Source organism: Coregonus clupeaformis, chromosome 10, assembly GCF_020615455.1.
Source record: "Coregonus clupeaformis isolate EN_2021a chromosome 10, ASM2061545v1, whole genome shotgun sequence".
Taxonomy (NCBI): Eukaryota; Metazoa; Chordata; class Actinopteri; order Salmoniformes; family Salmonidae; genus Coregonus; species Coregonus clupeaformis.
This window is the reverse complement of record NC_059201.1, coordinates 27,084,791-27,108,566: the sequence shown is the minus strand read 5'-3', so window position 1 is coordinate 27,108,566 and position 23,776 is coordinate 27,084,791.

The window sequence follows — 23,776 nt, the reverse complement described above, 5'->3', positions numbered from 1 at the left end:
TATTTTCCACCATAATTTGCAAATAAATTCATTAAAAATCCTACAATGTGATTTTCTGGATTTTTTTTTCTCATTTTGTCTGTCATAGTTGACGTGTACCTATGATGAAAATTACAGGCCTCTCTCATCTTTTTAAGTGGGAGAACTTGCACAATTGGTGGCTGACTAAATACTTTTTTCCCCCACTGTAAATGAGCTCTCCACAATGAATTACAATAGAAAACTTGTAAACATAGACAAGATCCTGCAACCATGGATTGGTAAATACCTGTCTATTTATGGAAAAATTGCCCTGATGAACTCCTTAGTCATATCTCAGTTTACTCAGGGGGGAAGAAATTGAAATTGTAGCCAGCTCTGCAATGCTTGTTTGAAAAAGAGAGATGCTTAGAAAAAAATATCATTTTCAATTAATCGAAAATGAGACATGGCAATCTGCACAAAGGCAAAAAGGCAATTTTGAAACAATGGATGAGCTTTTCTTAGTAATCTACTTGAGAACCATTTAGGGTTCAAGTAAAACTTTTGAATAAGTGATGCTTTTAGAAAGAGGTTTAGTGCTTTTATATTTAAATAATCTCAACCCACCAAATTCATATTGATTATATAGATAGGCACGCATTATCTTGTCTGGTTTAGCATCTCGATAAAGCAAAATATTTTTTGCTCATATGATTTGATCAGGAGTAGGCAGCGCCAGAAGTACAGTGAGGGAAAAAAGTATTTGATCCCCTGATGATTTTGTACGTTTGCCCACTGACAAAGACATGATCAGTCTATAATTTTAATGGTAGGTTTATTTGAACAGTGAGAGACTAATAATAAAACAAAAATCCAGAAAAACACATGTGAAAAATGTTATAAATTGATTTGAATTTTAATGAGGGAAATAAGTATTTGACCCCTCTGCAAAACATGACTTAGTACTTGGCAGAGGTGTGGACTCGAGTCATGTGACTTGGACTCGAGTCAGACTCGAGTCATGAATTTGATGACTTCAGACTCGACTCGACAAAATGTACAAAGACTTGCAACTCGACTTGGACTTTAACATCAATGACTCGTGACTTGACTTGGACTTGCGCCTTATGACTCGAGAAGACTTGCTACGAGGACTTGTAATGACTTGCAAAGACTTGCTAAGAGGACTTGAAATGACTCGAAACTAAAATGTAGGACTTTGGACTCGACTTGAGACTTGATGGCTTTGACTTTTGACTCGACTTGGGACTTGCCTCATCTTTGACTCGACTTGACTCGGGACTCGAGGGCAAAGACTTGAGACTTACTTGTGACTTGCATAACAATGACTTTGTCCCACCTCTGGTACTTGGTGGCAAAACCCTTGTTGGCAATCACAGAGGTCAGACGTTTCTTGTAGTTGGCCACCAGGTTTGCACACATCTCAGGAGGGAATTTGTTCCACTCCTCTTTGCAGATCTTCTCCAAGTCATTAAGGTTTCGAGGCTGATGTTTGGCAACTCGAACCTTCAGCTCCCTCCACAGATTTTCTATGGGATTAAGGTCTGGAGACTGGCTAGGCCACACCAGGACCTTAATGTGCTTCTTCTTGAGCCACTGCTTTATTGCCTTGGCCGTGTGTTTTGGGTCATTGTCATGCTGGAATACCCATCCACGACCCATTTTCAATGCCCTGGCTGAGGGAAGGAGGTTCTCACCCAAGATTTGACGGTACATGGCCCCGTCCATCGTCCCTTTGATGCGGTGAAGTTGTCCTGTCCCCTTAGCAGAAAAACACCCCCAAAGCATAATGTTTCCACCTCCATATTTGACGGTGGGGATGATGTTCTTGGGGTCATAGGCAGCATTCCTCCTCCTCCAAACACGGCGAGTTGAGTTGATGCCAAAGAGCTTGATTTTGGTCTCATCTGACCACAACACTAAATGACGTAAATGTAAATGTAATCACTTTCACCCAGTTCTCCTCTGAATCATTCAGATGTTCATTGGCAAACTTCAGACGGGCCTGTATATGTATATTTGTAAGTCGCTCTGGATAAGAGCGTCTGCTAAATGACGTAAATGTAAATGTGCTTTCTTGAGCAGGTGGACCTTGTGGGCGCTGCAGGATTTCAGTCCTTCACGGCGTAGTGAGTTACCAATTGTTTTCTTGGTGACTATGGTCCCAGCTGCCTTGAGATCATTGACAAGATCCTCCCGTGTAGCTCTGGGCTGATTCCTCACCGTTCTCATGATCATTGCAACTCCACGAGGTGAGATTCTGCATGGAGCCCCAGGCCGAGGGAGATTGACAGTTATTTTGTGTTTCTTCCATTTGCGAATAATCGCACCAACTGTTGTCACATTCTCACCAAGTTGCTTGGCGATGGTCTTGTAGCCCATTCCAGCCTTGTGTAGGTCTACAATCTTGTCCCTGACATCCTTGGAGAGCTCTTTGGTCTTGGCCATGGTGGAGAGTTTGGAATCTGATTGATTGATTGCTTCTGTGGACAGGTGTCTTTTATACAGGTAACAAACTGAGATTAGGAGCACTCCCTTTAAGAGTGTGCTCCTAATCTCAGCTCGTTACCTGTATAAAAGACACCTGGGAGCCAGAAATCTTTCTGATTGAGAGGGGGTCAAATACTTATTTCCCTCATTAAAATGCAAATCAATTTATAACATTTTTGACATGCGTTTTTCTGGATTTTTTTGTTGTTATTCTGTCTCTCACTGTTCAAATAAACCTACTATTAAAATTAGAGACTGATCATTTCTTTGTCAGTGGGCAAACGTACAAAATCAGCAGGGGATCAAATACTTTTTTCCCTCACTGTACTTCTGGCGCTGCCTACTCCTGATCAAATCATATGAGCAAAAAATATTTTGCTTTATCGAGATGCTAAACCAGACAAGATAATGCGTGCCTATCTATATAATGAATATGAATTTGGTGGGTTGAGATTATTTAAATATAAAAGCACTAAACCTCTCTCTAAAAGCATCACTTATTCAAAAGTTTTACTTGAACCCTAAATGGTTATCAAGTAGATTACTAAGAAAAGCTCATCCATTGTTTCAAAATTGCCTTTTTGCCTTTGTGCAGATTGCCATGTCTCATTTTCGATTAATTGAAAATGATATTTTTTTCTAAGCATCTCTCTTTTTCAAACAAGCATTGCAGAGCTGGCTACAATTTCAATTTCTTCCCCCCTGAAAAGATAGAACAAATATTATGGCTGAACTCAAATGTGCTGGTTGATAAAATACCTGTATTTATGGGAAAGATGTTTAAAAATGGTATTTTGTTTTTAAATGATATTGTACATTTTAATGGTAGAGTTATGTATTTCATGGAGTTATCAGAATTGTATGGGAAGGTCTGCTCAATCCAAGATTACAACCAACTGATTACAGCATTACCCCAAAAATGGAGGTGGCAGGTGGCAGCGGGAGGAGGTAGGGAACTGGTCTGCCTGCCCAATATAAAGGATCAAAACTGGCGGAGGAATAAAAATAGCATAAATAGGAATGTATACCAGTTTCATCTGAGGACCAGGATGTTGACAGCTGTGCCATACAGATTGCAAAATAGTTGGGAAGAGATTTTTGATGTAACGATTCCATGGTACAGGGTGTATGAGTTGATATATAAAACGACGCAAGATTCAAGACTTCATGCTTTTCAGCCGAAATTATTATGTAGAATTCTTGCCACCAAATATTTTTTGAATATTTGGGGCATACAATCATCGAAGCTTTGCAGATTTTGTTGTGAGGATACAGAATCAATAGACCATTTATTTTGGTATTGCCCTCAGGTAGCCTGTTTCTGGTATCAGGTTCAGGAATGGCTGAAAATGCATAACATTGATTTAAAATTGACCCTAGAAATAGTACTGTTGGGAGAGCTGGAGAGACCGGATCAGTCAAAATACTAATATACTAATACTCTTAGTAAAAGTATTTATCTTCAACTTGCAATCTCTGGATTCTATTCGATTAGATAGATTGAAATTGTATGTTAAACATCACAGCATATTTGAAAGATATATGGTGCGTAGAAATCCGAAGAGGGTGGCCAGCAGAGATAGGTGGGATGGGCTGAGGGAGGCTGAGGGTTAGGATGTGGAATTGGAGACATGTGGGAGTGGAGTTGCTGGGCGGGGGATAGAATGATGGTCAAAGATATAAGTAAAACAAATAAAGTCAAAATAAAACATAACAAAAATTATGTTTGAATGACACTGAGGGGCAGTGTTGTTACAGCTAATGCCTGTTTGCCTGAGGCTGATGCCGTGCAGGTGTTTGTACACATGCATATACACACACTCTCATTCAAATACACACATGTCCACATACACGGACACACACACACATGTAAATAGTGCCATACATGCACTCAAACATATTCAGTTCGCCTTTTATGATTTTTGTTGTCCCTGATGTCTTTTGGTTTTTGCATTGTTGTTTTCTGTTTTCCTTTGTCTTTGTCTTTTTTGTCTTTTGTTCATTTTGTTGGTTGTTGGTGCATTGGGGACGGGGGCTTGGGGACGGGGGCTTGGGGACGGGGGCTTGGGGAGGGGGGCCTGGGGACAGGGGCTTGGGAAGGGGGGCCTGGGGACGGGGGCTTGGGGGACGGGGGCTTGGGGACGGGGGCTTGGGGAGGGGGGCCTGGGGACGGGGGCTTGGGGACGGGGGCTTGGGGACGGGGGGCTTGGGGAGGGGGCCTGGGGACGGGGGCTTGGGGACGGGGGGCTTGGGGAGGGGGGCCTGGGGACGGGGGCTTGGGGACGGGGGGCTTGGGGAGGGGGGCCTGGGGACGGGGGCTTGGGGACGGGGGCTTGGGGACCGGGGCCTGGGGACGGGGGGCTTGGGGACGGGGGTCTTGGGGAATGGAATTATTGTATTTTTCTCGGGGGGGTTCGAATGGTTGAGGGGTAGCTCTTGGGGAACTGTGGGGGGGATCTTGGAGGGCTGGTGGCCTGGCGGTTGGGAGCTTGGGCCGGTGACTGATGGATCGCTGGTTCGGGTCCCCGTTTTTGACCTTGTAGGAGATCTGTCGAAGTGCCCTTGAGCAGGGCGTTGACCCTGGTTGCTTCTGTGTGTAGCTCTGGATGGGAGTCAGTTAGATGACTAATGTGATGTAGTTGTTGAGCGGCTTCACTGCAAGTATATTGTATGTTTTAAATATTCAATAAATATAACAAATATATAAAATAATAATTTACAAAAACTGGTCATCTGTAATATTGTATAGCTTTGAAATCATGACATTACGTACTTTCGAGGAAAATAGGCAGGTTTCTCGACTCATACCCTGACTTTTAGAAGGGACTGTGTGACGATTATTTTATATTTTAGCAACCGCTTGACGCAGCATAACAACGTGAACGTGATTGGTCGACAGTGCCTTTGATTTGATGGCTGCACAACGCGCAGTTCAGGGCAAGAAGACCGTTAGACCTGATGACGTGTTTCTACGCATGAGCATAGCTGGCCAACGTCGCCATGGAATCGCCTACAAGTGAGATCATGGATTTCTATTGGAGATGCAGTTTTAGCCTAGCAATCTTCATACTATACTGTCTTTGGTTCTACTCCTTTTTTATGAAAGATTTGTATAACTAACCCTTAGCTCATTGTTCTATCTGTATTTTTACGTTCTGAATGCAGCCCTTTTTATTTCCTTTAACAATAAAGTTAAATTATTGTTAAAGGAAATAGGCTCCCAAAATGGGCTCCCGAGTGGCGCAGCGGTCTAAGGCACTGCATCTCAGTGCTTGAGGCGTCACTACAGATCCCCTGGTTCGATTCCAGGCTGTATCACAACCGGCTGTGATTGGGAGTCCCATAGGGCGGTGCACAATTGGCCCGGGTTTGGCCGGTGTAGGCCGTCATTGTAAATAAGAATTTGTTCTTAACTGATTTGCCTTGTTAAATAAAGATAAAATATATATTAAAAGAAGAGCAAATCAGGCTGGACAAATGGGTGCTGTAACTGATGGAAAGATTGTTGATTGTATGATATTACCCAATTAGCTAACTAATTTCTTGTTGAGATTGGTTTCTTAATCATACTACCTGTCTAAATAGTTCTGTGTATTTGAAGTGGCCACTTTAATCTCGTTTTGAAGGCATAAACTACATTGATTGAATAGCTACATACAGTACATGTATTGTTAACTATGCTAGCTAGCTAAAGTGCTAGCCTATGGTGACATTTAGCCAACTTAGTTAACTAGCTTACTAGCTAGCTAGTGAACTATTGTGTACAGTATTTATTAATGAGTGATGATAGTTGCTAACTACATAATTTTACATAAGCATGACGGACCTTTTGAGTTTGTCATCATGAACAACCGGTGTGAATGTGTTAGCTAGCAGCCATGAAGCTAAGATTAGTATTTTTTTTTATTTTTTAGTCATTTAGCAGACGCTCTTATCCAGAGTGACTTACAGGAGCAATTAGGGTTAAGTGCCTTGCTCAAGGGCACATCGACAGATTTTTTTTCACCTAGTCGGCTCGGGGATTAGAACCAGCGACCTTTCGGTTACTGGCACAACGCTCTTAACCACTAAGCTACCTGCCATCCCAGGTTAGCTTGTGGTTGTTGTTCTCTAGGTCCACAGGGTTTCCCAAATTCTGTCTTGGGGCCCCCCCTGGATGCACGTTTTGGTTTTGGCCCTAGCACTACACAGCTGATTCAAATAACCAACTCATCATCAAGCTTTGATTATTTGAATCTGCTGGGTAATGCTAGGGCAAAAACCAAAACGTGCACCCAGGGAGGGCCCCAGGACCGCATCTGGGAAACCCTGCTCTAGGAGGTGGTCAAAGTGCTCATTGGTAACGTTGCTTACTTATCCATTACAGACAACGTTATTTGGAAAGAGCTTCTCATTGATGGAGACGGAGCTGGAGACAACCAACGTATCAATGTTCTTTTGAAGAGCTTTACTAAATGGTGCAATTCAACTGGGTTGCCTGAAGAAGGGTAAATGTGACTCCTCTGCCCTGTGTGATAAGCCGTTGTTGCTACTAGCTAACTAGCTACCATCAATCATTGCCTATTGTAGCTACATCAAAACCAGGAGAGGTTGATTTGACTAATGAAACATTTTCTCTTGGCCTTGACAAGCCTATATATGGCTATTACTGTTTCATTCATGTAAACTATCTCAAAGTAAAATAATAATTCAGAGGATCTGCAGAGAAGAATGGGAGAAACTCCCCAAATACAGGTGTGCCAAGCTTGTAGCGTCATACCCAAGAAGACTCGAGGCTGTAATCACTGCCAAAGGTGCTTCAACAAAGTACTGAGTAAGGGGTCTGAATACTTATGTAAATGTGATATAAACGTTTTTTTTAAATATATAAATTTGCAAACATTTCTACAAACCTCTTTTTGATTTGTCATTATGGGGTATTGTATGTAGATTGATGAGGGGGGGAAACCATTTAATCAATTTTAGAATAAGGCTGGAACGTAACAAAGTGGAAAAAGTCAAGGGTGTGAATGCACTGTACATGTACATGCATATATTCATTCCTTTTTTTCTTGACAAAGAGCTCCAGCAGCTGTCCCACATCAAAGAGAATGTGGAAAATAAGGTAGGCTTGTTTCCTACTTGTGTTTTGTTTAATTGATATATCTTAATCAATTATATATTTTTATCATGTTACGTTATCTTAATATATTGTCTGTTAGTCCCTCTCAGCTGGAGTTGAGGAAGAAACAGTTCCATGTGCTCCTCAGTATCATCCAGGAACTACAACAGACACTGGAGAGTAAGTATCAACTGATGACAACTGTAGCCAGGAACTACAGCACACTAGAGAGTAAGTATAAACAGATGGCTGTAACCAGACACTGAAGAGTAAGTATTAACAGATGACTGTAGCCATTGTGCTCTCCTATGGCAAGATGAGCTATGACTTGATACTGGACTGGGTTGTCGGTCAGTGATTGTGATCTACCCCTCTGAAATTATGTTTATTTAGATGATGAGAAGTTGGAGAATGATAACACTCAGGAAAGCTCCATGGAGAATGGAGAATGAATGCATCTCAGCCATCAACGTAATGAAGAGTTATGTACTCTTAGATAATGTTTCATTTGAGTTTGTCCTGAGTTGACGTTTGTTTTTATATTACCTGTATGTATTTTCGATGAATAAAGTTGTCAATTGCTCTTGTACTTTCTGTCTTCATTAGAATGTCATAGTATGTCATAGTCGGGTTAGGGTTATTTATAATTAAGCTGTCCCTGGGTGGGAGTGTAGCTAGGGTTTAATGTTTTCCATCCATTAAGCACAGAATCTGCTATATTCACCTTGTCACAAACATGACTATGGTTTGAGGATCCTCCACAACTGTATACACCAGCACTCACCACATATTTTTGGTTTTCATTAAATGTCCAATGCAGCTGTTTTTATCTCAATATCAAATAATTTCTGGTTAACAATTAATTACCTTACTGTGATTGGTTTCAATCAGAAACATATTTTTTTTAAAGGGATAGATCAGCTTTGAAATTAGCATAATTGAAGACTATCAAATAACATATTTTGTAATATGCCCCTAGACCCTTTCCCCTAGTTGGAGGACTTGGTGGAAAACAAAATGTTTATTTCCTAATCATACTCGATTCCAAGTGTATCGGTCAATCAACCAATCACTCTAATCTTAATTCCAACCCTTGGATGTCCACAGACTAACCCATCTTTCCCAGTACACTACCATTATTTTTTTCCTATTGCAATACATTGTTCTATTTTACTGTGATGTCTTACAAGCAGTGGCGACCCGTCATTCAGGGCAGGTGGGGCAGAGCCTGTTTTGCATGTTATTTTGGCATTAATACGTGTCACATATCGGTTTGCAAACAATGTAAAAAATAATAATAATTGAGTTAATAAAGCTGCATACAAACATGGTCTCTTTTTTGCTTTCTTGAGTAAGGCAGTTCCAAAATGCAGGTGTTTCAGCCTAGCTCAGTGCTTTTTATGGTGGTGGGGCAGCCTGCGGAAAATACAGAGTGTAGTGGTTGGTAATGTTCTCTAGTTGTGCCGTGATTGGCTCAGTGTTCTGTCACCTCATGGGGACACTACTAAAATTCAAGCCCCATGGGTACTGCCATAGAGTTACATTAGAAGTGCCCATCCAAGAAGGCTCAAGGTCATTGGCCACAGATAAAATTACGTCAAATCACGTTATATCTACCATAGCTTTGATTGGACTGATCATGTCAACATCATACTTTCAAAATCTAGCAGTCATCATCATGAATCAAGTCGACAATCTACTGGCAAATCCTTTTCAATCCATGTCATGTGAAGAGAAATTATAAAGAGAAATTATAGATAAAATGTATTGGTGCTCAACGGCCATTGGACATAAACATTACACAACAAGTTGGAAATCGCAAATTCAACAATGAGTGGTTTGGAAGGAATCAGTGGCTAACTGCAAGCATTGCAAAGCAATCACTAGCCTGCTATTCAGTGGAGTGGGTGTGTGGTCCAAGTCTGGGTTTAACGGTCTCTTTTCCAAGCTTAAAAAGATAAACATTCAACATTGGCCATGCTGTCAATCCAGCATGACTTCTGCCACGTTCAAAACAACTGGAAACTCGGAACTGGGAAATCTCAGACTTCAGTGAAATCTCAGACTTCAAGACTGGAAAAATACGTTTTGAACGGTCATCCAACTCGGAATTCCAAGTCGTGAACTCAGGCCTCTTTCTAGAGCTCCGGCCTGAAGATCGCTGACGTCGTGATTCAACCTTGTTTTTTTCAGAGTTCCCAGTTGTCTTGAAAGCATCATAAATCCAGAGAATGACAGACATTGATGACAGAGCACTCCCGTCTGAGTGTGCCAGAGCGCAAAATAACTGACAAATTTACGAATGCTCGACACCCATTGAATATGGCCGGTGTCAGTAAACGTTGGCAAAAAAGCGTAATTCAATTGTTTCCAGCAGCACAATTGCAGTCACCAACGCTCTGGATAACATAAAAACAGCCTAACCAGCTCTGCTAGGGTGAGTAAAATAGTCAGAGTGAGCTGTTCTCTCATTTGTGTCTGGAAGTAGCTAGCAAGCTAGCCAACGTTAGCCAGTTAGCTTGGGTGCTTGACTGCTGTTTAGGACAGAACGCTTGGATCAACCCTACTCCTCGGCCAGAGCGTCCAGTGTGCGCTCTGAACGCTCCTTAAAGAGATGGGCGGGGCTAAAGGGGGTGTGAACGAGGCTGAATGGGTGTAGACAAAGAAGAGCTCTCCAGTAGGTGTACCAAAACATTCAAAGGCCATTTTCTCAAAAGTGAGGTTACAAGTGTCGTGTATTGGGATTATGCCTTTGTTAAATGTTTTTAAGTGGAACTGAAAGAATGTTGATTTTAGTATCAAGAGGGAATGTTTTAGTGTAACGCCACATACAACAGACAGGAAGTGTGTTGTAGACAGGGGAGACTGGTGATTGGCCAGAAGAGGGAGCCCATCTTTTTGCATTGTTTATAAGTAGGGGCTAAACGAAGGAGAAGGCAGAGCGGCCATTCTGAGGCGTCGCTCTCCGGGTGGGCATGTCACCTGTCACTTATGCTGAAGCTTGTGATATAAATAAACCTTATGATCTAAGTTCAGTATGAGCGGACTCCTTTGTTCATCAGCAATAATTGCCACCATTCACCCGATACGACAAATGGCGCCCAACGTGGGGCTGGTCTGCACCTCTCCTTTGTTTCATTCAGCCGCCAGGCTAACTCGCTTTGAAGCCATGGCCAGACAAGGGTGAGTTTTTCTTACCGCTTTGGAGCTTGTTAGGTTGGATGCTATGTGATTGTACACTGGAGGAATGTACCATTACGACCGTGCCTCGTGTGGCGTTATTGCTGTTGACTAGGAGTCTGGTAATAATTATTCTAAAATTGTACAGCAATTGAAGGCAGATATTAACGGCAGATATTGGCAGAATAAAGTAAGGTAGATACGTATATGCAATTAGAGCATTGTGAATCTGGAAAGACCTCGAAACGAGGCGACTCTTTAGGAGTGGGCCATAAAATCCTGGCAACGCGCTAGGGTGGTGTCAGGTTGGTTCTGGGAACCATAAGATGGACGGGTTATATGTATGTTATGCTCATCTTATAGTCGACGGATTATTCGTTTGGGGTAACCGCTCATATGATTATCCAGAACTTACGGCAGCATAAAGTTAGCAGGTGATATATGGACAATGATTTGGGCACAATGCAAGGTTACTTAGGGCGTGGTAGGCCGCAGTTAGCTAAAGGCTAAGGCTAATGTTAATGCTAAATGGGAGTGTGTTTCATGCTACATGGTACATAGCGGCTAATGCTAAATGCTAATTGTGTTGTGTGCTACATGCTAACGTATCCTTAGAGGTCCTATTGCGATAGGATAAGCCTCTTAAAATATGTCTGTGTGTGTGTAGAATTCAAAGTTCTACGCAAATGTGAGCTCTGTTATGTGTAATTGTGTGAGTATAAGGTATAAAATAGTGAAGCTGTAGCGTAATGCTATCGTTCTATTGTCTGGGAATCGTATCATTGGATGCATTTGCGCATGCGTTTAATTTTATGACACTACACTACAAAACGTGGGAGTTGTAGTTTATGGCACGAGATTAGGACACGTTTTGGTTTACGGTACTAAACTACAACATGTTTTTGCTAATGGGTCATATTTCTGTTGGGGGCTGCAGGAAGACAGAGAAACACACAGACAAAGAGATATTTGGACACGAGTCTTCTAGTTGTAAAGCGGCGGTTGGTTAAAGATGAAACTTGGTTTGTGACCTATTGAATTGATAAATGAGAGAGATATGTTGACGGATTATAATAAATTGAATTAGAAGACGATTAAAATTAAATAAAATGTTTTTGAGCGATCGATAATTATTCCTGAGTTAATTCTTAGAGCAAATGTAGAACGAACGAATATTGAATGGTTGGAAATACTCAGTAATTGCATTAACTACTAAAATCTTTTCCTGTGTCTCTGTTCTTTTGTCATATGAGAGCAAAGGAGAGAGAGAAGGGGCTAACGTGTGCGTGACGTGACATCACGTGACGCGACAGGATCGAGTCAAGGGTTTGAGACTGGTCTGGTTACAAAATATTTGATGTTATGACAATTTCACATAGGCTTGGCAAATACTATTTCATTAAAAATTGCATTTTGGAGGCTATGTGCATCACTTGGGTTAATTACAGATGTGTTGGGAATCAAGGACTGACATTATTCTGTAAAAGTAAGATAAGGGTTTATGGGAATTGTAGTGTTGAAGGGTTAGAGGCTTTGTTTTTGGGATTGCTTTGAAGTTGACTAACTTACATTTGCATTTGATGGGTTGTGGTAAGATAGCCACCACTAATTGATAAATTGGTGACATAGGATATAGGAATAAAAATTGGTTTTAATTATTCATGATTTTTAATTGATTTATTTAAAAATAATTGAAGGGGGGAAGCCATAGGCTATATAGTCTAAAATAAAATAATTCACGATAAAGGAATATAAAAGGGTTGTTACAATGGGGAGAAAGGACAGCAAGGCTATGAAAGTCATTACATCGGTTGATATAGTACAAAATGGTAATCCTTTAGTTAAGAGTAGTGTTAGGTTATCCGGCAAATGAAACAAAAGTTGCCCTTCATTCTCAAACAAAAAATGATAAAAGATTCCAGCGATAAGATAAACAGAGGTATAGAGAAGGTGACAGGAAAAACTAATGGCAGAAGTTAGTACACCTTTCTCACATACGGATTCAGCAAAAAGACACCCACCTTACGAGAAGGAAGTAGAGCTTAGGGATGTTTATCCTCAGCTTCCGGTGATCATCCAGGAGGGTGATTGTTGCATCAGAGATGAAGATTAATAATAGATAGAGGACAAGCAGAAACGACGATAAAGATGAATCCAAAACTCCAGAAGGAAGAAAAACCGAGATGTCTGGAAACTAAGAGAAGAATGAGGTTCGGAAAGATGAGGATGAAGATACAGAAGGAGAAAACCTGCTGAGAAAATAATCCCAAGAATTGGAGGAGAAGAAGAATACATTGAGGCCAAGCAGCTGAAGAAAAGTAAGAAGATGATGGAAGATGATATTTTGAGGACAAAACTTAGAATATAAGCTTTTGAAGAATCCTGATATGTCAACAGCAAAAAAGAACAGGATCAAGAAACTCAGAAAACTCAATCATACAACTGGTGGAGAAGAGAAGCTTTGGTTATGAAGAATCAGAGTGAACCAAATCAACAATCACTACTACAGCTTCAACTGAACAATATCAAATGCAATGTACCAGCCACCAAGGGGGGTACCAGATGTTCCATATCCACAGCCAGTTTCTGGACAGACACAGAATTGGAGAGGAAGAGGACGAGAAGGCTTAGAAGGAGGAGGAAGATTTCAGCTACACTTCCAGCAACTTTCAGAAGACTGTTATAATTATGGACAGGTTGGTCACTTTACCTGTGAGTGCAACAAGTCAGGAGGAAACAACAGAGAACATTTTTAAGGAAGATACAGGGGCCAGTCAAGATCACCTGTTCTCCAGGTGAACCCTAAGGATTCTAGAGTGCCTAGAAGATACGAAGGGGGGTGTCAGCTGATAGCATCGATTAGAGAAGAAGAGAAAATATCCAACAATTGAAGTAAAAACAGAGGACTATGAGAGGTGAATAGGGGAAAAACTTATCTGTGTTCAGCCTAAAGAGGTTAAACATCTCACTATGTAAAATTAACTAATTAGGATAGGGATTTGAGGTAGTAAAACAGTTAAGTACTCTTAGGGAACCAATTGAGCTATGCTATAAAAAATCAAGGAGAAATTAAAATAGACATACTAATATTAGAAGATACTGTTATTGCAGTGTTGGGAAGAGATGCATTGTTTAAATTGAATTGTACAATAAGATGTACACTAGACGGCTGTCTGGTAGAAGATTTTGAAAAGTAGGGTTTTTGGGAATCATATTGGCTTAAAAAGATAATATCATAGGAAGGATGATAATCTATTAGACTGCCTATTAGACATTCTGTCTGGAAAAAAAAGTTAAAAGGGGTGACTGTTATTCTGGGTTACATTCTTACACCAAGAGATTTCAGGCTAGGCTAAAAGGTGTTTAGTCGTTTGCCAAGTCTGTGTGTAAAGAAGTCAGAAGCAGGTGGGGACTTTCCCTATCACATATCCTAAAATTTGGTGGTAAAGGGATTTTGTGAATAAATCAGTGGAAAAGGTTTTTAAAGGTTAGGAGAAAAGATTAGATTAAAATAAGTTAGGAGAACTAGGTTGAAGGAACTCTTAAGACAGTAAGCTAAGTTTCAAAGTTAGTAGTAAGAGAGAGAGAACAGTGGTGAAGGACATTTTAGGGTTTAGTGGGAAGATATGGTAGGAGTTTAGATCTGTTAGGAGCAGATGCATTGAGAAAGTATGTGTTGCTGAATAATAAGAGAAGATTGAGGGTGATTGAGTATCTATATTTACAATCCCCAGCAGGAAGATCAAGGTAATTATAGGTGTATTTTTTATAATCAAAAGTTTGAAAGTCAGGGATTACAGGTAGGACTGAGAGTTGGGAAAAAGTGACACTAGTGGTGATAGATGGAAGTACAAGCAAAGACAACTTTTCTTTGGGGAAAATGGATGAAGTAACAATAAGGACATTAACACTTCAGTCTATTAAACCAACAGTGAGAAGCAATTTAACTCTTTCAACATTGATAGTTATTAAAGCCATAAATATATCGCATTTGACTATAAGGGAACCAATAGCTCCAGCACCAATTTTAGAGGAAAAATACTTAGTAGGGTTAGGATGGGGACGTTCCTCCCACATGGAGAGATAATTATGGAGAATAAGTATTGTTATCAGGACCAGGAGTAGAAGCTGTTGCACCTAATCATTGGAGTTCAGGAAGAATATGTTACAGTAGCCACTCCAACAGCAAATAATGCACATAGGATATTGGTAACTTTGCCACTAGAAATAATTAAGGTTAATACATCAGCTAAATCAACTACTTTAATGGTAACTTTGGAAGGGATTAATGATACGATGGCAATAGCAAATGTAGGAAGTATGACACAGACAACAACTTTTATGTTACGGATGGAGAGTGCTGTCAATGATAGTACGAATAGGGTTAAAATAGGAGAACAGATAGTAGTAGAGAGAATATAGATTCATCATGGAGGTACAGGATGAGGTCTTTGATTTTAATGACAGACAAGGAGAGGTATCTGATCAGTACCGCTCGTTAGGGAAGAGAGAAACTAAAGGGAGTGGTTTGATTCTTCTGTTGTGAAAATTAGAGATAGATGGGCAGGTTCCAGCAGCTCATTCTGTAAGATCAGTGAGGAATCTTAAGGGTCCATGTCTGGTGAGAATTTCAGCACCAAACATGTTAGAGACGGTCGATCGACCTCTATCAAGTATGTGTCAATTTTATGCTTTGTCATGACTGTTGTATCAACAACAATCAGTAACAGATAAAATAATGTCGTTGTCAAAACATTTGTTTAAGCCTAGGTTTAAGTGTTCTTGGGTTAAGTGAATTAACTTGGGTGCATTTGTTAGATGGAAAGTAAAATCAGGTAACAGCAAACCCTGAAGCATTTGAGGTGTAACCATTGAGGGCTAAAAGTTGTTTTTGTTCTAATAAAACATATGAGGTAAGGGGTATGTTTATGGGAATATCAGATTGTGATGTTATATGATAACTTTGGGTATGCATGACCTTAAGGGTAGTAATGAGAAATATAATGTTACTTTTTATGTTCCAGTTAGTAAGAAGAGCAGGACTTTGATGGTAAAAGATTAGCTTTTGCCTGGCAATGTAACTATTGGGAATTTTAGAGATATTTAGAGGGTTTGTGGTGATAAAGCGTATATATTCTTACCCTATGGATGGATAGGATGTTCTTACATGTCAACGTTGAAGCTTCCACATGAGGTTTCTACCATTATAAGAGGGGTAGCACCGGACACAGCTAAATCTAGGGTTAAAAGGGTGACATGGAGACATGTTATAGTCTTCAAGCCTATCATTGAAGAATATAAGGGATGCATTTGGGAGATCTGAGGGAGCTGGATGGTCAGCGAAGTCTTGGTTGCAAGATCAGGTAGGGCCAGTAGGGGCAGTGATGGTTCAGATTTTAATGGCAGCTTTGATAACACTGTGTGTGATGGTTGTAATTTGTTACTGACCTTTAAGAAAGTTATGATATTGAGATAAGTTGGAGAGTGATGCCTGGAGACAACACTCAGATACCGGTGTTGACTGTTCCTGATCTGGATGAAGATGGACAAGTGGAACTGAATGGATAAATATCATTTTTGATTATTTGATCATTTTCCAATTATTTTTTTTTCAATATTAGGGTGATTTTGGTATGATTTTATGAATCAAAGGGGGGAAGTGGGTTAATGTGATTCATACATCATTTATATATCATTTTTATATTCTTAGTTGATATTGATGTTTAATTTGAAAGTGTTTGTTTTGCAAAAGATACTGTTTGGTATTTTCTTTTCTTCCAGAAGCATTTGGGGGACATGTGGAGATTGAAATACTCAAACAAGGACAATATGAAGGGACAATATGACTGGAGGAGATGAAACAAGGAGGGTGTGGAAAGATTCCGATTCCATCATCAACAATCCATTGGAAGAGGAGACTACGGGGAGATGAAGTGTAGTGGACTACATTCCAGTGTCTGCAATGAAATATAGACATAGTTGCATGTGTAATACATAATTGTGTCATATTCTTAGGTATTGATTTTTGTAGAATGATGTTTGATGTTATTGAATACATGTGGGGAACTTAGATGTTTTTGTTTATTTCGTGAATGCTTAGGGACAGGGAGTCTAAGCAGGGAGAGGTCCACTATAGGGTCCAATGGGTTGACCAGCCTTAGAGTGGATATTAATTGGATAGGATTTTGTTTGCAGGGGCTTACATGTGAATTTAATTGCATCATAGTTTCAAATGCATTTACATGGTTTATGAGTTTAGCTGGAGTACCGAGGTGGTTGCCTGGGGCAGAGGGACCGTGAGAGAATTTTACTGTCTTGATTGATGGATGGATTTGGAACGAAGGTTGCCGGACAGTTTTTCGCTCTTACACTCCATAAAGATTTGTTCATATTTCATAGTAATGTATTCACACTTCATAAACAGTTATTCATATTTCATAGAAAGGTATTTACACTCTAGAGAAGAATGTTTTTGGTTTAATGTTAAAGATACTCAATAAGATACATTGTTACTAGTCATAATCCTATTCTGTTTGTTTTCGAGACTGTTCGTCTCGAAGGGGGGAAATGTCGTGTATTGGGATTATGCCTTTGTTAAATGTTTTTAAGTGGAACTGAAAGAATGTTGATTTTAGTATCAAGAGGGAATGTTTTAGTGTAACGCCACATACAACAGACAGGAAGTGTGTTGTAGACAGGGGAGACTGGTGATTGGCCAGAAGAGGGAGCCCATCTTTTTGCATTGTTTATAAGTAGGGGCTAAACGAAGGAGAAGGCAGAGTGGCCATTCTGAGGCGTCGCTCTCCGGGTGGGCATGTCACCTGTCACTTATGCTGAAGCTTGTGATATAAATAAACCTTATGATCTAAGTTCAGTATGAGCGGACTCCTTTGTTCATCAGCAATAATTGCCACCATTCACCCGATACGACACAAGTTTATCAACTTTCAAAGCAGAATTACTTTCCCATTGTTCCTCAACTGTAGTCTATGATATACCATTTTCTAGCTTTGAATCTCTACTTTTATCCAATGTAAAAAACACAATTTCAAATTTTGCTACATAAGACCCGAATCAAGTCGGTCGGTCACATATACTATACCTGATATCTCCTTCAGTTTCTTGACTGCTGGTTCCTCCAGTTGTTTGATCTGATCCTTCACCATCACCTCAAAGGTCTTGTAGTTGATGAACCCTGGGAGCTCCCTTCCACGGTACATCTTCTCATAATCAGCCACTTCTTTCTTAATCTTTTTATTAACTGCAATTTACAAAAGGATGTCACTATGTTGCATTACACTAAATAAGCAAGTGTGTGAGCCTTCCATGTCAAATTAAAATTATAAATTCAAATAGTAATTCCTTGTTATCTACCTCACCCAAATGAGACATTGTTTTCAATGGGTGCATGATAATGGTGCACTCACAGTTTTCTCCAGAGCGATACAGGTGTAACTTCCATTTCCCAAACTCTGTTCTGTGTGGAGAAGACGTTGAGACGAACTACGCTCTTCAGCTCCTCCCCAGTGCTCAGGTTGATGGCATCCTGAGTGAATGCAGTCACTTTCTGAGACACAGAAAGATAAGTTATTAGATACATGGGAGGGATAAATGTGTAGATGTGTAAAGAGAAACAGCTATGGATAAGATTTCAACAACGTTCAAATGCTTTCCTGAATTGACAAATTTTGCTAACAAAGGCTGACATGGCTGTTGTGAGTTTGGGTTAAGGGTCAAGGCCGGAGCGGTGTGAAGGAGTGGGTAATTAAATAATCTGGGGATTATAGGCTGGGGGACTCACTTCGATCATGAAGTACAGCCTCTTTGCTGAGTCCTCAGGGGGTCTGGTAACATATTTCTCCAGCTCGGCATGTGTCTCTGCAAGTGCTGATTTTAGCATGTAAATCTTGGTGGGGCAAACCCCAAAACAATTTATGGGGTGCATGCCAGCAAAGCCACTACACAACACACCATAACACAACATTAAATAATACATTAATTGCACTAAAACGGTGACAAACGGTGCCCACAAACTGTTAGGGTCTACATAAAGCTGTCCCAACAGCAGAGTCCCAACAGCAGTCCCAACACCTTACCACTGCTACACCTGGCTATCAGCGGAGCCTTGTCTGGCAGCGAAACAGTTAATTTTGTCTCATTTACTGCCTTTAAAAAAAACATAGCTGATATGGCTGACTTGCTTTAACAAATGTGGTTTCTACTGACAATTGAGATGTACAAACTATGGCATAAGGGGACAACGAGCGGATAAGAGGCAATCCGTAATTTCGATTAAGACATTAATGAGCGAGCTAGGACGGACGTAGTCAATATAACTATTTGTTCAGCACTTTTGAAATGTACAGCGACAGAATTCCAAACATGGGCCGTTCTTACAGTATTATCCCTGTACACTAAGTCAGAACCGTAGAATAAATAAAGGGTGCATATAAGCAGACAATGAAAGCTCTTACAATATTCAATGATGACATTTCTCTAAAACAGGCTATAGGCTACACATGCACCACCAAGTCAGAACAGTAGGCCAAGCTATGAGGGGAAAAGGGACCAAATGAATAGGGTGAGGCACATGGGCTACTAACAACAGCCACTTAGTATTACTTTCTTAGCTACAGTATGCATATCTCGGTGGCATATTACATAATTTATGCAGCAGCATACAATACATTTTTGGACTCACCTTGTTGTGCTCACTTGAACAGGAAGGTGGCGCGGCGGTCTTTCGTGGGCAAATTTTGTCATCAAACTTCGTCATCAAAGTCTGGCATTCTCTAGATTTGTGGTGCTTTCAAGACAACTAGGAACTTGGAAAAAAACAAGGTCTAATCACGACGTCAGCGATCTTCAGGCCAGAGCTCTAGAAAGAGGCCCGAGTTCACGACTTGGAATTCTGAGTTGGATGACCGTTCAAAACTTATTTTCCCAGTCGGAGCTCGTTTTTTCCCGCGGTCCCAATTGCTTTGAACTGACGGAAGTCTGAGATTTCACAGTTCTGAGTTTCCAGTTGTTTTGAACGTGGCAGAAGTCATGATGGATTGACAGCATGGCCAATGTTGAATGTTTATCCTTTTAAGCTTGGAAAATAAACTGTTAAACCCAGACTTGAACCACACACCCACTCCACTGAATAGCAGGCTAGTGATTGCTTTGCAATGCTGGCAGTTAGCCACTGATTCCTTCCGAACCACTCATTGTTGAATTTGCGATTTCCAACTTGTTATGTAATGTTTATGTCCAATGGCTGATGAGCAGCGATAAGTTTTATCAATCTATAATTTCTCTTCATAATTTCTCTTCATGACAAGGATTGAAAATGATTTGCCAGTGGATTGTTGACTTGATCCATGATGATGACTGTTAGCTTGCAAGCTAAGATTTTGAAAGTATGATGTTGACATGATCAGTCCAATCAAGCTAAGGTAGATATAACGTGATTTGATGTCATTTTATCTCTGACCAATGACCTTGAGCCTTCTTGGATGGGCACTTCTAATGTAACTCTATGGCAGCACCCAAGGGGCTTGAATTTTCGATCTCTCCCTGTAGATCTTCCGGTGACGTAGTGTCCCCATGAGTGACAGAACACTGAGCCAATCGCTGGCTGCCCCACCACCACAGGAAGCACTGAGCTAGGCTGAAACACCTGCATTTTGGAGCTGCCTTATTCAAGAAAGCAAAAAAGAGACCATGTTTGTATGCGGCTTTATTAACTAAATGATTATTTTAATTTTTTTGCAAACTGATATGTGACACGAATTAATGTTTTTTTTTTAGCTAAGCAGGTGGGGCTTAAAACAGGTGGGGCTGGATTTTTTTTTTCTTTTCTAAACACACCAAATAGTTTGGTTACCCCACAGGTACACACTAAATAGACATTTGATCAAATTTGCCTCATGCTTTTGAAAACAGCTTTAGAAATCTGAGGCACACTTCAACCCAGTTGACCGACCTGAGACTAGTGTGCTCATTGAAGAAGGCCTTCTCCCTCTCTGTGGCATCGGTCAGTGAGACTCGCTCCATGTGATTTTTTTTTTGTTGAATAAAAAATAAAATATATAGAAATACAAAAATTACAAAAATTAAAAAATACAAATAAACAATAATAATAATAAAAAAAATAAGATAAATAAAATCAGATACAAAAAAAAAAGAATAATGTATGCACTAACTGTAAGTCGCTCTGGATAAGAGCGTCTGCTAAATGACGTAAATGTAAATGTAAATGATCTCCTTCTGGCCTCTGCACTTGACTATCATGTTGTCCTCTGGTGGCTGTGATTGGTGTGAAGCCAAATCCAAACTGGCTTCCCTTGACACTTTTTTTTGGTGCACAACGACTATTCACAGTTGAGCTCACTTAGTTTAGCTCAATGCTAGTTCGCTATTATTTTATACTTTTTTTATTAAGGGAGGCCAAATGCTCGCTGGCCGCCCTTGCATTCAATGCTACGGTCGGCAACAATGTCATACTCTTTTTGAACAGACAGCATCAGATCAATGGGCTACACATGCAGAGACAGAGGGGTGCTGTTTCGCTTGCTTGGATGCTTTCTCCGGTGAGATAAGTTCAGCCTCTTGCGAATCCCTTGGGATCCATGAATACACGCCACTGAAAGAGAGACCTAAGCCAACAATACAACATGGTAGCAACACAACATGACAACAACATGGTAGCAGCACAACATGGCAACAGCACAACATGGTAGCAGGACAAACATGGTACAAACATTGTTAGGCACAGACAACAGCACGAAGGGCAAGAAGGTAGAGACAACAATACATCATGCGAAGCAGCTACAAGTGTCAGTAAGAGTGTCCATGATTGAGTCTTTGAATGTAGAGATGGAGCTAAAACTGTCCAGTTTGAGTGTTTTTTGCAGTTCGTTCCAGTCGCTAGCTGCAGCGAACTGAAAAGAGGAGCAACCCAGGTATGTGTGTGCTTTGGGGACCTTTAACAGAATGTGACTGAAAGAACAGGTGTTGTATGTAGAGGATGAGGGTTGCAGTAGGTATTTTAGATAGGTAGGAGTGAGACCTAAGAGGGTTTTATGAATACAGAGATTGACAGTTTACAAAGCAGTATAGAGTGCAGGGATGTGTTCTATAAGGAGCATTGGTGGCAAATCTAATGGCCGAATGGTAAAGAACATCTAGCCGCTCGAGAGCACCCTTACTTTCCGATTTATAAATTACTTCTCTGTAATCTAGAAAGGTAGGATAGTCATCTGAATCAGGGTTATATTTGCAGCTGGCGTGAAAGAGGAGCGATTACGATAGAGGAAACCAAGTCTAGATTTAACCTTAGCCTGCAGCTTGGATATGTGCTGAGAGAAGGACAGTGTACTGTCTAGCCATACTCCCAAGTACTTGTATGAGGTGACTACCTCCAGCTCTAAACCCTCAGAGGTAGGGATTCTTCTTACCGAAAATTGCCTTTGTTTTGGAGGTGTTCAGATCATGGTTGAGGGCAGAGAAAGCTTATTGGACACTAAAAAAGCTTTATTGTAGAACGTTTAACACAAAATCCGGGTAGGGGCCAGCTGAGTATAAGACTGTATCATCTGCATATAAATGGGTGAGCGAGCTTCCTACTGCCTGAGCTATGTTGTTGATGTAATTTGAGAAGAGTGTGGGGCCTAGGATCAAGCTATTAACATGTCAAATTACAAATCAAATGTCAAATTACAAATCCAAGCATGGGCAGATTTGGCCGTCCTGCAATTCTAGCAAATGCTAGAAGGGCTGGACTATCTTTTATTGGGGTGGGTGGACAAAACAATTATACATTGCCTTCAGAAAGCAGTCACACCCCTTGACTTGTTCCACATTTTGTTGTGTTACAGCCTGAATTTAAAATGGATAAAAATGAATGTTGTGTCACTGGCCTACACACAATACAATGTGAAAGTGGAATTATGTTTTTAGATTTTTTTTACAAATTAATAAAAAATGAAAACCTAAAAGTAACAAGTCACAAAATAAGTTGCATGACTGACTGAGTGCAATAAAAGTGTTAGTAACATGATTTTGAATGACTACCAGACCTCTGTACCCCACACATACAATTATCTGTAAAGTCCCTCAGCCGAGCAGTGAATTTCAAACACAGATTCAACCACAAAGAAAAATATTTTCCAATGCCTTGCAAAGAAGAGAACCTATTGGTAGATGGGTGAAAAACAGGCAGGCATTGAATATCCCTTTCAGCATGGTGCAATTATTAATTACACTTTGGATTGTGTATCAATACACCCAGTCACTACAAAGATACAGGTGTCCTTCCTAACTCAGTTGCGGGAGAGTAAGGAAACCGCTAACGGATTTCACCATGGGGCCAATGGTGACTTTATAACAGTTACAGAGTTTAATGGCTGTGATAGGAGAAAAATTAGGATGGATCAACAACATTCCAGTTACTCCACAATACTAACCTAAATTACATAGTGAAAAGAAGGAAGCCTATACAGAATAAAAATAAGGCACTAAAGTAACTGCAAAAAATGAGGCAAAGAAATTAACTTTATGTCTTGAATACGAAGAGTTATGTTTGGGGCATATCTAACACATCACTGATTACCAATCTTCATATTTTCAAGCATGGTGGTGGCTGCATCATGTTATGTGTACGCTTGTCATCAGCAAGGATGATATTTAATAAATTTTGAATTCAGGCTGTAACACAACAAAATGTGGAATAAGTCAAATGGTTTGTTCGAGATCGGTGTGGAAGAGCCGTGACCTCAACCCCATTGATACCTTTGGGATGAATTGGAACGCCGACTGTGAGCCATGCCTAATGGCTTAACATCAGTGCCCAACCTCACTAATGCTCTTGTGGCTGAATGGAAGCACGTCCCCGCAGCAATGTTCCAACTTCTAGTGGAACGCCTTCCCAGAAGAGTGGAGGCTGTTATAGCAGAAAAGGGGGGACCAACTCCATATTAATGCCCATAATTTTGGAATGAGCTGTTCGACGAGCAGGTGTCCACATACATTTGGTCA